The sequence below is a fragment of the Acomys minous genome (genome assembly GCF_964271855.1).
Source record: "Acomys minous genome assembly, chromosome: 12".
NCBI lineage: Eukaryota > Metazoa > Chordata > Mammalia > Rodentia > Muridae > Acomys > Acomys minous.
Genome location: NC_140493.1, coordinates 63,908,718 through 63,924,756, shown reverse-complemented (window position 1 = coordinate 63,924,756; position 16,039 = coordinate 63,908,718). Strand labels below are relative to the sequence as shown.

At 43.7% G+C, this 16,039-nt stretch overlaps 1 protein-coding gene across 2 annotated transcripts in view; it reads left to right on the top strand.

The window, feature by feature from the left end:
- Positions 1-1,814: 1,814 nt before the first annotated feature.
- The window catches only part of CPQ (carboxypeptidase Q), a 410,614-nt gene continuing 396,389 nt past the window's right edge, over positions 1,815-16,039 (top strand). Inside the window, exon 1 of one of the 2 annotated variants that reach the window (XM_084751322.1) lies at positions 1,815-2,090. The gene's annotated coding sequence lies outside the window, so the exon portion shown is untranslated. The remainder of the gene's footprint in view (positions 2,091-16,039) is intronic. The other variant, XM_084751321.1, reaches the window with a different exon arrangement.

Sequence of the window (16,039 nt, the reverse complement as noted above, 5' to 3'; positions counted from 1 at the left end):
CTCTAACATGAAGTAAGCCCAGGAACAGAGTGTGCTAGCACAAAGAAGGAGCTCTACTTCCAGTGGCTTGTGGGAGCCAAGTTCAGGGCTAACAAGTTGTTTTGTCAGAGAGAGCAGTTCTAAGATCTGTGGGGGCTACACCAACGTCACTGTATCATAAGCTTAACAATTCTGAAACAGATGGGAATAAAATGGAAACCACTGGTGGAAGATATTATAGTGGAGGACCGTGAATGGGGCAATGACTTTCAGTCAGCTAAGGGGGCTTTATGGTAAAGGGTACAGCACGGTGTTTGCGTAGACAGACTCTGGAATCGAACCGTCTCAGTTTAGAATGTTGACTTTGACCTCACTGGTTGTATGACTTGACTTCCGCTGTTCTCAACTTCCTCGTCTGTGAGGTGGAAATAATAATAATGGCTGACTTATATGGCTGATAAACATCCACTGGTAATCCACCTTAGTGGAGTAAAAAGCACTCAGTAAAAGTTAAACTCTTGCTATTACTACATTGTGAGTCAATGCCAGAGAACTTTTTCAGTATGAAAGGAACAATATGAGAAAAGACAGCAAGTTAATGCACCCGACACACCGGGAATAAGTTCCTGACAGCTAGAGTATACTCATGGCAGGAGTCTACGTGCTGTTGTTTTATTGGCACATGATGAGCTATGTACAGAAGTTGAGGGTAAGCAGCTAGAAATATAAACAAGAAGCTTTATTTTTTTACTTGCTGCAACCGTCATTTTATACCTTTCCGTTCATCTTTGCTAGATTTTTAAATTGCATTTTACTAAAATAACAGTCATAGCAGATTGGAAATAATACAATTTATTATTCATCCAACATAGTTTCAGAGAAACGTTACTCAGTGAGGCTGGACATGGCTCCCCAGACACTATTCATGGAAAAGCCAGGCTACAAGCACGTTGTAAAGACCCTTGAGTACCTCACAGAGGTATACACTGTGTGGAAGGCAACAGGACTAGTGAACATTTACAAGGATTGTTACATTGTAACAATTTCTGTAAATAGGGGAAAAGATTCTGAATGGTTTTCTTTGTACACATTTCATTCTTTCTTTCCTGTTTTTCTATGCATGTGAGTTTTTTTTTTCCTTGCATTCTTCCTATGCAGCTCAGACTGGCCTAGAACTAAAGATCCCTTACCTCCGTTTTCTGGTTTCTGAGATCTCACTCTTACATACACACACACACACACACACACACACACACACACACACACACTATCATGCCTAAGTTTTTCGTGCGTGCGTGTGTGTGTGTGTGTGTGTGTGTGTGTGTGTGTGTGTGTGTGTGATATGTTTAAGACGAAAGACAGAAACTGTGAAGTATTTCACAAAGATAACTCTGATAAGAATCTGGTTAAGCGAAATAATTTAGACTCCCCCAAACACAAACCCTTAAAAGTGCATGCCCATGTACTTTGTGAGCAGTAAAGTATATTTCTTTCCTGAGTACCTTCCTATAATGCCTAAAGAGACAAATGACTTCCTGATCTCCTAGTATAGATCACGTCTTCCTCCTTCACAATCTCTGAGAGTTCTTCAAGCTTTAAGGAAGGGGAAAAAGAACCTGGTGGTTTGGTTAATTTTTGAGACGGGGTCTCACTCATTCTGTCCTGGGCGATCTTCTAGCTTGCTTAGTCTCCCTAGGGCCTGATGGTTACCAGCTGTTCCCCTGGGAAGGAGTTTGAATGTCACCAGTACAAGGTCTCCAGAAGCCAGGCCTTGATAACACTGCTTGTCCTAAGCCTGCTTTGGAGGCAGACATCTCTCTGGGTTGTCAGTCTTGCCAAGGCCTCTGTTAAAGCCCAGGCCTCAGACAGCGGCAGGGAGGGTCTCGCCACGGTCTGTCTCCCACGGGCCAGGACTGACTCCACAATTGCCCTGGCAGACGAAGAAGCCAGGCTTGCAAACTCAGGCTGCGGGTGGCTGTGGGGCTCTGGAGCCCGCCCTGTGGGCCCAGCGCGATAGGAGCGACCTTCCCGGTCCCGCCCCCAGACGCGCCCCATAGCCTGCGGGGCCTCATTCGGGTGTTGCTGCTGCTGTTCCGCAGTCTCGTGACCAGGTGCGTGTGCCGGGCGTAGGTGACCTGCTTGGAGGCGGGAGGGCGGGCTGCAGCCAGCAGGCTCCTGACAGGGCTGGAGAGCCACCGCCGGAAACCTGGGCATGTCTTGTTGTCACACTGAAACCCAGAGGCAGAGTCCAACTGCGGATGCCTGTCACTTGTAGCCCTTCTCCAAGGTCCCCTGCCCCTGCCGCTAGGCTGCCTAGGTTCCTTCAGCCCCTCTCTGGAATTTTCCCTAGTGCCCTACGCTGCCAAAAGGCTTTAACTGGGGTAGGGTGGTAGCTCGTTGGGAGTTTCTTTCATTTTCTACCTAGTTCTTTCAATTTGGCTGTGAAGGGGCCCTCTTTCGAGTTGCCAGTGTCTGCCTTGTCAGACACTCAATAACTAATAAATGACTATGAAGTAGAACTGAATTAATTAAGTGGACGACTACATAGGAAATAGAGCACAGCGAGCAAATATGCTGACTGGCTCAGTGACTATGGAGTGGAAACATGGGACACAGGCTTTCGATTCTGTTTTTTGAGTTAAGTGTTTGGCAATCTCTGTTGTTTACTGAGATTAGTTTGGTTCTATGTCATTGTTAAATATATATCACTTGATTCCCTCACCCTATATCTACTTTAGTTGGATTTTAGTATATATTTTCCTTAAAACAAAATATACCCAAGCTGTTTCTTGCTTGTGATTTGTTCTTCCCTACTTTTCGTTTTAAGGCATCATTGTCACCGCAGTATTTAATGTATTTCCAAAATACAAAGATACATTTTAAGGACGAACCATGTGACTGGCTTTTGTGTAAAACCAGACAATTCTCTTGAGTCCAAGGCTATGAGTGATGTCTGCTTTCTTAGACAAGGGCTGGTTGAGTTGCAAGTGAGTGAAGAAAGCTGAATATGCCTCAGTGAGGAAAGAAAGTAATTTATCTGTGTACACAACGCCACAATTGCTTTGCTACAGTTGCCACTGCAGCGGTTCTGTTTTCTAGATCCTGTTACATAAAAACCAATGACCTTGGGTTTGTCATTTGATCTCTTTAGGTGTGTGTGCATGTGTGTGTGTGTGTGTGTGTAGTCAATTTCAGGCAACTTTCTCAAAGGTTTTATTCCTTAAACTTTTGAGACAGCACATCTCAGTGACCCCGGTGGTCACTAACTCATCTAGATAAGTTAGCCAATGAGTTCTAATGATCCACTTGTCACCACATGACCAGCGCACTCACTGACATAGGTCGGTGCACCTGGCTTTGACGTGGGTCTTGGGTCCTTATACTTGCAAGGTAAGCATTTTACAAAACAAATTGAACCATTGTACCATCACCAGCTTTTCTTTTTTTTTTAAATCTCTCAAATGATGTTGCTTAGCTAAGCTCCTCTCCTGAGGTAGACTTTGTGCATGTTCTTTGGTCGGGGTTGAAGGTGAGGTTTTGAAATGATTTCATGGACTTCTGCGTACTTTCGCTTCTGTTTGGGATTCTGTGAGTCCTGCGCACAGGGCCTTCTTTGCAGGTGGCAGCTCACTTGCTTTATTCACTACATTTGAAAGCAGAACCTGAGCCCTTCAGTTGGTAGAGGAAAAAGAGGGCAATATTTTCTTCTGTACTGTTACAGGCTCCAGTCTGGCTCTCAGTTGTTTCCAGCAAATCTAGTCACATAATGCCATGACTTCCACAATATTTAGGAAATTGTATCATTATAAGTTGTTACCATAGATCACATTTTAGAACTTGAAGGACCTTGGATATTTTCAAAAGACTCTTTAAAAAGACATTTTACCTAAATATTAAAATATTACTTTGCGTGCTATGGTTAACAAACAGTCCAAAAATGAAGTCTATGTTATCTGTTTATTTCAAGTCTATCTGGTAGAGTAAATGTTTCGCTTAGTGAAAAAGGCTGACTTTCTCAGGTTCTTTTTCCAAAGAGCCAGTTGTAGGGTCATGTGTCATTTGGGTATGAAACGATCGAGGTTGATATATATGATGCTCTCACCACACACTTCCCTGTTCGTTTAAACTTCTTACATATATTGTGCCATTTAATCCTCACCAGAAGCCTGAGTGAGGTATAATTGAAATTCCTTTTGACCTTACTAACAGAAATAGTACTTAAAAAATGGGAAGTCAGAACTCAAGCAGATGGAATTACAATTTCTCCCATGAACATAGACAATGCCTGCTGCAAGAGCTTCAGTGGTATGGAATACTGGTTTCCATGGGTTCTGGAACATGTACGAAATCTGGATGTTGTTTCCATATCCAGTGAACTGAGAGTAGGAGATAAGGAGTAGAATTATTAAGGTGGATTTAATTATTTTATTATTTTAAAAATTATCAGCCAGAGGCCACCAAGTTGGGTACTTGGTAAAGGTGCTTGCTGACAACCCTAATGAACTGAGTTTAATCCCTGGGGCCACACATGGTAATGGAAGGAAAGAACTGATTCTGCAAGTTGTCCTCTGAGTTCCACATATTCACCATGTGTGCTCATGTTTACACACACACACACACACACACACACACACACACACACACACACACAATAGATTTAATAAAAATTGTTAACCAGATTCATACTTATAATACCAACACTGGGATGCTTAGGCAGGAGGATTGCTGTGAGTTTATGAGTTTAAGAACAGCCTGAGCTGAGTGAGATAATTGTCTAAGAAAAAAAGGTTTGAATTCCAGTATGATTTTACGCATTGAACCTAAATGTTCATGCATCATAATAATTTTACTTATTTAGGGAACTTAAAGTAGGTAACATAAAAGGTTGTCACCAGTGACCAGCATTTAAAGGACTGCACCATGCCGTGACATTTAAGCACTGTGTGTGTGTGTGTGTGTGTGTGTGTGTGTGTGTGTGTGTGTGGTGTGTATGTGATAGTCTTGTGTCTTTCATTTGAGGCTGCTTGCCAACCTTCTAATAGGAAACACTGGGAATGTGCGATGGGCTTCCAGGAGTCTTATAATTAATTGATAAGAGCAAAAACGTGGCCTATAAAATAAGTGGAAATTTATTTTGCTTCTTTTTGTCTGCCAGATTTAGCTTCATGGAAGGCAGAGACCAGTGGTAGCTGCCTGGAAATCCAAGAGCCCATGCCAGTTTGATTTAGCTGGAGTTTTCTGCCCTGGAGGCTGGTATGGTGGAATAGACTTTCCCATTGCTCACAATATTATGAAAAAAATTTAAAGCAGAAACTTATTGCTTGCCCTGGAGCTAGAGCTTTAAAATGTACTTTCTCTCCCCCACCTCCACTTTCTCTAAACCACTTAGCTTTTTAGAACCAACAATCCGTTCAAGTGCTCACGATTGTGGATCATTAGTCCCTTCTCGTTATTTCTGGGCAGGTTGCTTCCTAACTTCATTTCTTTTTTTTTCTTTCTTTTTTTCTTTTTTCTTTCTTTCTTTCTTTTTTTTTTTTACCTCTCCCTCTTTTGTCCCTTCTTTCCTCCTTCTTTTTATCCTTTTCCACGTTGCCTGTTTTCACTCTGTAGTTCAGGTGTCCAGGAACTCACTATGCAGCAAAGCTGCCTTCAAAGTTGGTGCAACCAACCCTTGCACCTCAGCCTCCCAAGTGATAGGATTTTAGGTGTCAGTTACCCCACTCAGCTCTGGGCTTCTCTCTGTAATATTGTCTTTGCTATACTAGTAGGCCCGAACGGTGTGCTTCTCTTTAGGTATTAATTTTTTGGAACATATCAATATCTCAACAGTTTACTGAGTATGTGCTATATGCCAGATGAAGAACGGAATACTTATTTTGAGCAGGAAAGTGAACTACCACATATTTAATTATACCAAAGGGTAATGAGGGATGGATGTAGTGGCATGCCTGTAATTCCAGGGTTTAGAAGGCAGAGATGGGGATCCCTGTGGCAGACTGGATAGCTTCTGTGTTTCCCAAATCTGCCTTTGCTGAGAAGCTTTGGGTTTAGCTAAGAGATAGAGAAAGATTCTGGATGCCAACTTTGGGCCTCTACAGGCGTTAACACATGCACATATACACATGCAAACAAAATAGCACATAGGACACGTACACATGCAGAAAATGACTATTTTATCTTAATACTGATTTGGATTCAAGGACTATGAGTTTCTAGTTTCCCTGTGTCTGCCCACTATATGGATAGTAACTGCAGTATCAAGGCTAGACTTGTTTTTCCATTTCCCAGCTGAGTTTTATATTGATCAATGCCCTACTTGTAGATGCTTGGTAAGCACTAAAGGTAACTAGAAAGATTTAACTGAAAAATCATTATGTTTTTAAAGGTCTTGCATGATTCAGGGATTTAGTCCCAAATCATCCTCTTAATATTGGATATTCAAGTCTTCACATCTTATACTTGTGATACACGATATCTTACCTTACAGGTGTATCTTACCTTAAATGAATTCTCTACTTTTTTCACACTATGTACCATTTTATCACTTTGTAAAAGGGTTATGGGTATGATTATTCAGCTCATAGAAGGGTTGTCTTTCTTGCTGAAGATCAAGTCACAAGAGGGTCTTATACTGGAGTGTCTCCATTGCCCTGAAATTATCACTTGACTTTCACAGTCTCAGGACACTATGGTCAAACAGCACACACTCACACAGCACAGGCGCACACAGCACAGGCGCACACAGCACAGGCTCACACAGCACAGGCACACACAGCACACGCTCACACAGCACACCTCACACAGCACACGCTCACACAGCACACGCTCACACAGCACAGGCTCACACAGCAGAGGCTCACACAGCACACGCTCACACAGCACACGCTCCCACAGCACATGCTCACACAGCACACGCTCACACAGCACACGCTCACACAGCATACTCTCACACAGCACACTTCACACAGCACACTCTCACACAGCACACGCTCACACAGCACACGCTCACACAGCACCCCTCACACAGCACACGCTCACACAGCACATGCTCACACAGCACAGGCTCACACAGCAGAGGCGCACACAGCACCCCTCACACAGCACACGCTCACACAGCACATGCTCACACAGCACACGCTCACACAGCACACGCTCACACAGCACAGGCTCACACAGCACACGCTCACACAGCACACGCTCACACAGCACATGCTCACACAGCACACGCTCACACAGCACATGCTCACACAGCACAGGCTCACACAGCAGAGGCGCACACAGCACACGCTCACACAGCACACGCTCACACAGCACACGCTCACACAGCACAGGCTCACACAGCACAGGCTCACACAGCACACGCTCACACAGCACACGCTCACACAGCACATGCTCACACAGCACACGCTCACACAGCACACGCTCACACAGCACATGCTCACACAGCACAGGCTCACACAGCACATGCTCACACAGCACACTTCACACAGCACACTCTCACACAGCACACTTCACACAGCACACTCTCACACAGCACACGCTCACACAGCACATGCTCACACAGCACACGCTCACACAGCACACGCTCACACAGCATACTCTCACACAGCACACGCTCACACAGCATACTCTCACACAGCACACTTCACACAGCACACGCTCACACAGCACACACTCACGCAGCACACACTCACGCAGCACACTCTCACACAGCACACGCTCACACAGCACATGCTCACACAGCACAGGCTCACACAGCAGAGGCGCACACAGCACACGCTCACACAGCACACGCTCACACAGCACACGCTCACACAGCACAGGCTCACACAGCACAGGCTCACACAGCACACGCTCACACAGCACACGCTCACACAGCACATGCTCACACAGCACACGCTCACACAGCACACGCTCACACAGCACATGCTCACACAGCACAGGCTCACACAGCACATGCTCACACAGCACACTTCACACAGCACACTCTCACACAGCACACTTCACACAGCACACTCTCACACAGCACACGCTCACACAGCACATGCTCACACAGCACACGCTCACACAGCACACGCTCACACAGCATACTCTCACACAGCACACGCTCACACAGCATACTCTCACACAGCACACTTCACACAGCACACGCTCACACAGCACACACTCACGCAGCACACACTCACGCAGCACACTCTCACACAGCACACGCTCACACAGCACAGGCTCACACAGCACACACTCACACAGCACAGGTGCACACAGCACACGCTCACACAGCACAGGCTCACACAGCACAGGCTCACACAGCACATGCTCACACAGCACAGGCTCACACAGCACATGCTCACACAGCACACGCTCACATAGCACACGCTCACACAGCACACACTCGCATAGCACACGCTCACACAGCACACGCTCGCATAGCACACACTCACATAGCACACGCTCACATAGACACACTCACATAGCACACACTCACACAGCACACGCTCACATAGCACACACTCACACAGCACACGCTCACATAGCACATCTCACACAGCACACGCTCACACAGCACACACTCACATAGCACACACTCACATAGCACACGCTCACACAGCACACACTCACATAGCACACACTCGCATAGCACACACTCACACAGCACACGCTCACATAGCACATCTCACACAGCACACGCTCATCACATACAGCGGTACTGCCACTGGGACTCGTAGCCACTGAGCCCCTCCTTAGAGCTCTTAACTCTGTTGGCCTTCAAATATCATCTGCTTTAGTTTTTCACTTGACATGGTTGACAGCGTTAGAGAGAACATACAGCAAGATGTTCTAAGACAAAGCAAGGCTCTGAGATAATAGATGCTGCCATGGACTAAAAGCCAGAAGGTTGTGAGTTACTGCCAGCATGAGAAGTATGTGCTCCATTTTGTTTTTGTTTTTTAAAATTTTTTAAATTTTATTTATTTATTTATTTATTTATTTATTTATTTTTGTTACATGGCTTTATTTTTCTTGATTTCAACCTTGGGGATGATGGTTCTCCAGGTCATAACAATTCTTAAGCTGTAATCTCTTTTCTAAATTTTTATTTTATTAATTTATTCTGATTACATCTCAATGGTTATCCCATCCCTTGTATCCTCCCATTTCTCCCTCCCTCCCATTCTCCTCTTACTCCCCTCCCCTATGACTATGCCTGAGGGGGACTTTCTCCCCCTGTATGTGCTCATAGGGTACCAAGTCTCTTCTTGGTAGCCTGCTATTCTTCCTCTGAGTGCCACCAGGTCTCTCCATCCAGGGGACGTGGTCAAATATGAGGCACCAGAGTACGTGTGAAAGTCATACCCCACTCTCCACTCAACTGTGGGTTTGTTTTTTTAAGTAGAGTCTCCCTGGGAAGGCCAGGCTGGGCTCAGACTTACAGTGTGGCCCCTGCTCCCCTCATGTTAGGAATACAGGCTTGAGCTACCAAGTCCAGCAGCTTCACTCTCTCCTGATGACTTTTAGTAATGCCTCAGTCTCCAGCCTTTCTTCATTCACTGGCTCTGACGTAAGGAGTAGAACTCTAAAACTCCACCTAAAATACAGTGTACAGTTATTAGTGAAGTCTGTTTTTCTTTGTGTACTCCTAACTGTTCTGTCAGATAGATGTATCTTTGTAGACTGCAGATCTGTTTTAGGGTAGCAGCAGCCTCCAAGCACCCACATAGCACAGCTATAGTGGAGAATATATATACTGGGTACTCCACTTGAACAGTCCACAGATGCCTCTACCCCTGATCTCCTAGAATGCTCTCTCATTTCCTAAGATTTATCCACACTACTGGAATCTTCATTTGCCAGCTTATGCAATACAAAAGCCTTAAAAGTATTTTATGTTTCATTTCCATAATTCATTAAGTCCTCCCCACTCTAAGACTGTCTCAACCCTATCCTTGTTTCATATGGCCTAGAGCAACAGTGTTCCCCATGATGATTTGTCCTCCTGGCTCCGGATCTTCCCATTCCAGTTCTTATAAAATATTCTTACTACAGCTACTTTTTTTTTTTAAAGTCCAGTCATATTGCTTCCTTGAAGAAAATTTAAATGCCAGGTGAAAGGTACACTCCCAATATAATCCCAGTACTTAGGAGGCTGAGGCAGGAGGATCTCATCTTAGAGACCATAGAAAGACTCTGTGTCAAGACGTTATGGAGTGGACAGGGGGCAGGTAACAAAGGTTGCCCTGACATTAAAGAAGCTATGACTGTGCAGCTATACTAGATCTCCACGACTCTCGAGGCAGGAAGGCCAGGCCACATTCACTTCCTTCCTCTTGCCTTTGTAGTTCCTTTTGGTTGGAAAAGCTTTTTCTTTTCTCTGAGCCTTTAGGCCCTAAAACACAGCTTTTAAAAATCCAACCATTCTATGAAATCTTTCTAAATTCCAATTACGTCTCTGTCCTGGGAGAATAAGTGTCCATTACTCCCACATCTTTCACATCACCCTGTGACCATGGGCTCTGAGCATTGAAACTCTAGTCCTCATGTGTGCAGCAAGTATTTTCCAAGGCAAAGGCTATTATTAGACCCAGAGTCGTTTCATACTGTTAACAGATACAAAATAAGACAGGAGTACTTGTGATCCTTTACGAATCATCTTGGAGAAAGGCTTCCACGCATTCTTGTGAGGAATTATATAGATTAGCTTAATTGAGGTAAAATATGCACCATTCTGTGGGTGAAGTGACCATTTGCCTTAAGCTATGCTATTTTTAACCTTCCGTTCCACGGTGGACTTCATCCTTAAACTATAAGTCAAAACAAACCCCTCCCTTACTTGAGAGAGGTGTTGGTGTGTCTCTGTGTGTTCCTGTGCGGTTCTTGTGGGCGTGAAGGGGAATGAAGAGGACATATCTTTTTAAAAAATATATTTTATTAATTTATTCATATTACATCTCAATGGTTATCCCATTCCTTGTATCCTCCCATTCCTCCCTCCCTCCCATTTTCCCCTTACTCCCTTCCCCTATGACTGTGACTGAGGGGGTCCTCCTCCCCCTGTATATGCTCATAGGGTATCAAGTCTCTTCTTGGTAGCCTGCTATCCTTCCTCTGAGTGCCACCAGGCCTCCCCAACCAGGGGACGTGGTGAAATATAGGGCACCAGAGTTCCTGTGAAAGTCAGTCCCTGCTCTCCACTCAACTGTGAAGAATGTCCTGTCCATTGGCTAGACCTGGGTAGGGGTTAGAAGTTTACTGCACATATTGTCCTTGGCTGGTGCCATAGTTTGAACAGGACCCGTGGGCCCAGATCTGCCCATCATAATGATCTACTTGTAGGTTTCTAGGACCCTCTGGATCCTTCTATTTCCCCATTCTCCCTTAATTCTCTCACCTAGAGTCCCAATAGGAAGTCTTCTCCTCTGTCCCACTTTCCTGGTAAGCGAAGACTTTCTTGGGACATGCCCCTTGGGCTAGTGGAAGAAGACATATCTTGAGGTTGTGTGTTTTCCTATTGACTATCTTTGATTTTGAGACAGGCTCTCTGAGCCTGGAGGTCACTGACTTGGAAAGCAACCAAATATGAATGACCTTCTTGTATCTGCATCTCCTCAGCCTGACCCCTCCCCCCGCCCCATTATTGGGATTATGGGTATCTGGCACCATTTGTAGTTTTTACATTGCTGTTGGGAATCTGATCTCAGGTCCTCTTCTCTGTAGTTACCCTGTGATTGCCCCAAATGGTGAGCACCTCCTTCCCCAAGACCAGGGCTCTGGGAACTTGTCATTTTCACTGCACTGTATGTTAGACTCAGTCTCCAGCAGCTTTTCAAACTTGCCATTTCCATGTTGCTACCTGCATAGGAGTCCAATGGCTCTGGTCCAAGTGAGTGCATCTTGACTGCAAGTCTGGGTTTGCCTATCTCTTCATTCTTAGAAGGTTGGTTTACCCTTCTGATGAACCTAAGGAAAGTTGTTTGTTTTCAGCTTGTTTGGTTCTATTTATTGAGGTAAAGATAAGGACAGGAGCACTGACTTGTAAACCTTTTATGTTGTAGCTGAAAGTGGAGGCATAGGCAGTGATGGCTTTAAATCTCTTGTTTGTCCTCATGATATGTTTATCTATGCATTTGACTTCTGATTTTTACTCTCTGCTTTTTACTTTAGCATTATACAAGAACTGAATAACATCCCCAAGACTCTCTTGTTGAATTAACTACTCTTAATACATGACAAATATTCTTAACGTATACAGCCAGATCAAGGCTCTAAACATTTACAATTTTCTCAGATTGGATACATATGTCAGTGGTTTAGAGAACTTGCTGCTCTTGCAGAAGTCTGAGGTTTAATTTCCAGCACTTGCACTGAGTAATTCATAACCACAAGAAACTTTAGCTCTAGAGGATCTGACGCCTTCTTCTGAACTCCAAAGTGTGTGTGTGTGTGTGTGTGTGTGTGTGTGTGTGTGTGTGTGTGTGTGTAGGAGCGCATGAGCGCATGGTGCACAGATGCATACATACATAAAATAATATCTTAAAAATGTAACAATTTCTCGTGAGAAAGATGTGTGATAAAAGGAAGACAACGCAAACACAATATAATAATTGGTAATACTTTTATATTTTCTAAATTATACATTTAAGGAAGATTTTAATGGCCTAATGCTTACAGATTCCTTAGTGACCATTTGTTAATATCTGCTTTTCTTTCTGCCAATAAAGCAGTGCTTTTCTATAGACCACCTGTGACTTAGTAGCTGAGCTTCTAAGCAATTGTTCCCTGAGACTGGGAATAACAGGAACATACCTCAGACAGTCAAAATTTTAATTCAGAGAAAGAAACTGGAGTCTGTTGCTAACTTTGTATCGGTTTCCAAAAACTACAGACCATTCAACACTCTGCTTTTTAGAGATGGAGCAAGCACCTTGCAAGTTATTTTTCTAATTCCTTTTCTGAATGAGGACAAGCAGCAGTAGTAGCAGGACTGGCAGGGGAAGGATTGTGTGGGCCCATGTGGGGAGAAGGGTTCTGCTTCGAAAACACAGATGGTTCTTTGGCTGTGGAAATTTACAAGGCACAGGGAGCCTTGACACATCTTTAGAAGCTGAGTCCAACAGAATAAATGAGAGGCTGTTTGCTGGCTTGGCATTGGAGCCCGTCTGGCGCACACTATACTGTGAACAACTTTCCAAACATTTGCATCTGCATCATGACACTGGATTCTGAAAATGTCCAATTAAACACTTGTCAGTGGAGAAATGTTTGCTTCCTCGGGGGCCGTGGGGGCCTCAGCATCAGCCTTGGCCTCCGATAGGGAAGTGCTTTCATCTGAAGCTGTTGTGAGCTCTTCTGCTCTGGACTTTATCTTGTCATTATTCAGACAAAGATCCTCTTGAGAGCTGTGGAAACCGTGTCAAGCTGTGGGTCACAGAGCCAGGAGAGGTAACTAAAGAAAGATACCCAGGTGAAAAGCACTTTTCAAATCAAAAACCACTCTAGAGCTTTAATTTCTTTGGATTTTTAAAATTGTTTGTGCTTGAAGTGTTTTAGAAAAATGATTGCTTCTGTGAAAAGAAGAGAAAGGCAGTACTGACATATTTTAAATATTTTAAAAACCAATTTTTTTCCAACACAACAAAGATTTCCAGAAGTATCAGTGGCAGTTACGTGCGGTGTAAGTACAGCCCTATCCTTGTTGACGGAAGTGGTAAGTAAGTGCCTGCGATGGGAACAGTAATGAACAAAGGGATATTAGAACATTAGAACAAGAGTCAAGAAAGATTTTGTCTCATCTTTAGAAAAGTTGTCATGTATTAATACGGGAAAAAATGAAAAACCAATTTCTGTGTCCTTGAGTAAAATTTTTGACTCCCTCAGCTTCAGTTTCCTAATTAATAAAATAGGTAGTATGACTTTAAATGTATCAGTGACTATTATCAGTATTAAATAAAATACTGTTTATAAACTGTTTTAAATAGTACTTCACATTCCATCTAGGTGGAATCTTACAAATGCTCAACTCATACTAGTGAGTCACAAAATACTTTTGTGCACTGACAAGGGTTACACATTCCTCTGTAATAAAGGAAAGGAGAAAAGGATAGGAAAATGAAGCCCAGATATTTGGTGCGATGTGTACCAAAAATTTAACATTGGGAGGGCTGATCAGCTTGTATAGATGGGGGTGGGGCTAGAATAGCTTTGAAAATAATGCAGTACAAACTATCTCATGATCATAAAATTGTCTCCTCAGTTGTGAAGAGGGAGCTTTTGCTAAGCCTGAGGGAGAGAAGGGGTAAGATCTGGAGCTTAAGGAGAGTGGGAGAATTTTGCAGCAGCTGCTGTAGGGGAATTTGATAGGTGTCAACTGAAGACAAATATAAGGGTTGCCCAGCAATACAGAGGATACAGCTGGGGTCAGACACCTAGTTTATAGCAGAGAGCTTTGCATGGTGATGTGATTGTTGGTGGTAACATTGTGCACCCTGGAGCTTGCACACACACACACACACACACACAAAAGATTCAAATTTTGTTCTGAAGAAAGTGAAGGGGATGAAGAGGAAGGCCAGAAGTTTTAAAAAATGCTTATGAAAACATTGTTGGAGTCATTAACCACCGAAATGCAGTTGTGGTTTCCTCTGTCTCTGAAGTGGTGGTTTGGATGGACGGAAGCAGGATAGACTGGAAGTTAAGGCTCTTCAGTCAGTGAATACCTGAATGGCAGCTCTGTACCACCCATGTGATGAGAAATGGGTGGATGATAAAGATGGTGGAGACAGTTCATTCTAAGAGTTAACAAACTGGAATATCCTCCCAGTGATAACCATCTTTCTCTTGAAAAGCGTTAGCTCAGTGCCATCACCTGGGTAATTTAAATTGAGGTTATGTGATATTTAGAAAGAGCTAAGCAGAGGGTGCAAGGACATCATAGAAAAAGACACTACCTGTCAAAAGAGAGCAAAGGTCAAGAACAGCATCCTGGAAATGGTGTTGCCCAAGCAAAATGATCATTAAATGTATGGCATGAGGAGTGGTGGGAAGGAAGAAGAGGAGGCAAATGGGGAGCAGAGGGTTGATCTGGTCAAGGAGGACAAAGGATTTCCTGGGACGGTGGTGGTGGTAGCGGGTAAGCTCTGTGTGATCCTCAGCCCATAGTCCAAACAGGCTGACATGGGCTGTCTCAGTACTGTGGTCTCTGTCTCCTGGGTCAGCTTCTCTTGCTTCCTCATACTCTGAACACAAACTTCTAGTACACGGTGGACAAATTTCACATATTAGTCGTGCTAATGCAAACAGCTTCTATTGGTATCACCCACATCCTTTATATTGTGTGTTTAACTTTTACTCAGATGTGGTGAAGGCAACAGGGTAGATGTCTACCACAGAAAAGATGGTTTGTTATTCTTCCACAGTGAATAAATGGTAAAGGTCCTGGATCAGGGCAGGGAAAGTAATGAGAGGAATATTGTAAAGATAAAAAGCAAAGAAAAGTAAATAAACCTGAAAATAAGAAAATAATGTAGCAAGCTAAAGGATACAACCTTAAGTCCACTGATAACAGGGTGCCCGGATCCATGTTGGTTGTGTTGACCAGGCTCAGTTCAGATATGTCTCTGGCACTGTATACCTCTGTGCCAGTTTCTTTTTACCTTGTTTCAAGAATTGGCCTAATGCTTTTTTCCTTCGTTTGTGTATCCCCATATAGTTCCTAAAACTCAGTGTTTAAAAACAAATTTAAAGCTTCCAGTTCCTTTGACTAAACGATAGTATTTTCCTCTATCCCTGTAACACTGGCTAAATTCCCACCATACTATCAGCTTCTGGGTCCTCCGAAATGTCTCCTGCACTTTCTCCTTTCTTTTTAGCTTTTCTTATATTGATTTTTCTAAAAAACACAAAATAATGTGTTTCATTATAACCTTGTACTTTGTTCATGCTTATTTTCCCATTGGTCTGCTACCTGCTCTCCTCTCCACCCCCCTCACATGCACTCACACATACATGCATCTACACATTCCCGCAAAAGGAAATTCATATTCCACATATAAGAAAAAACACATAC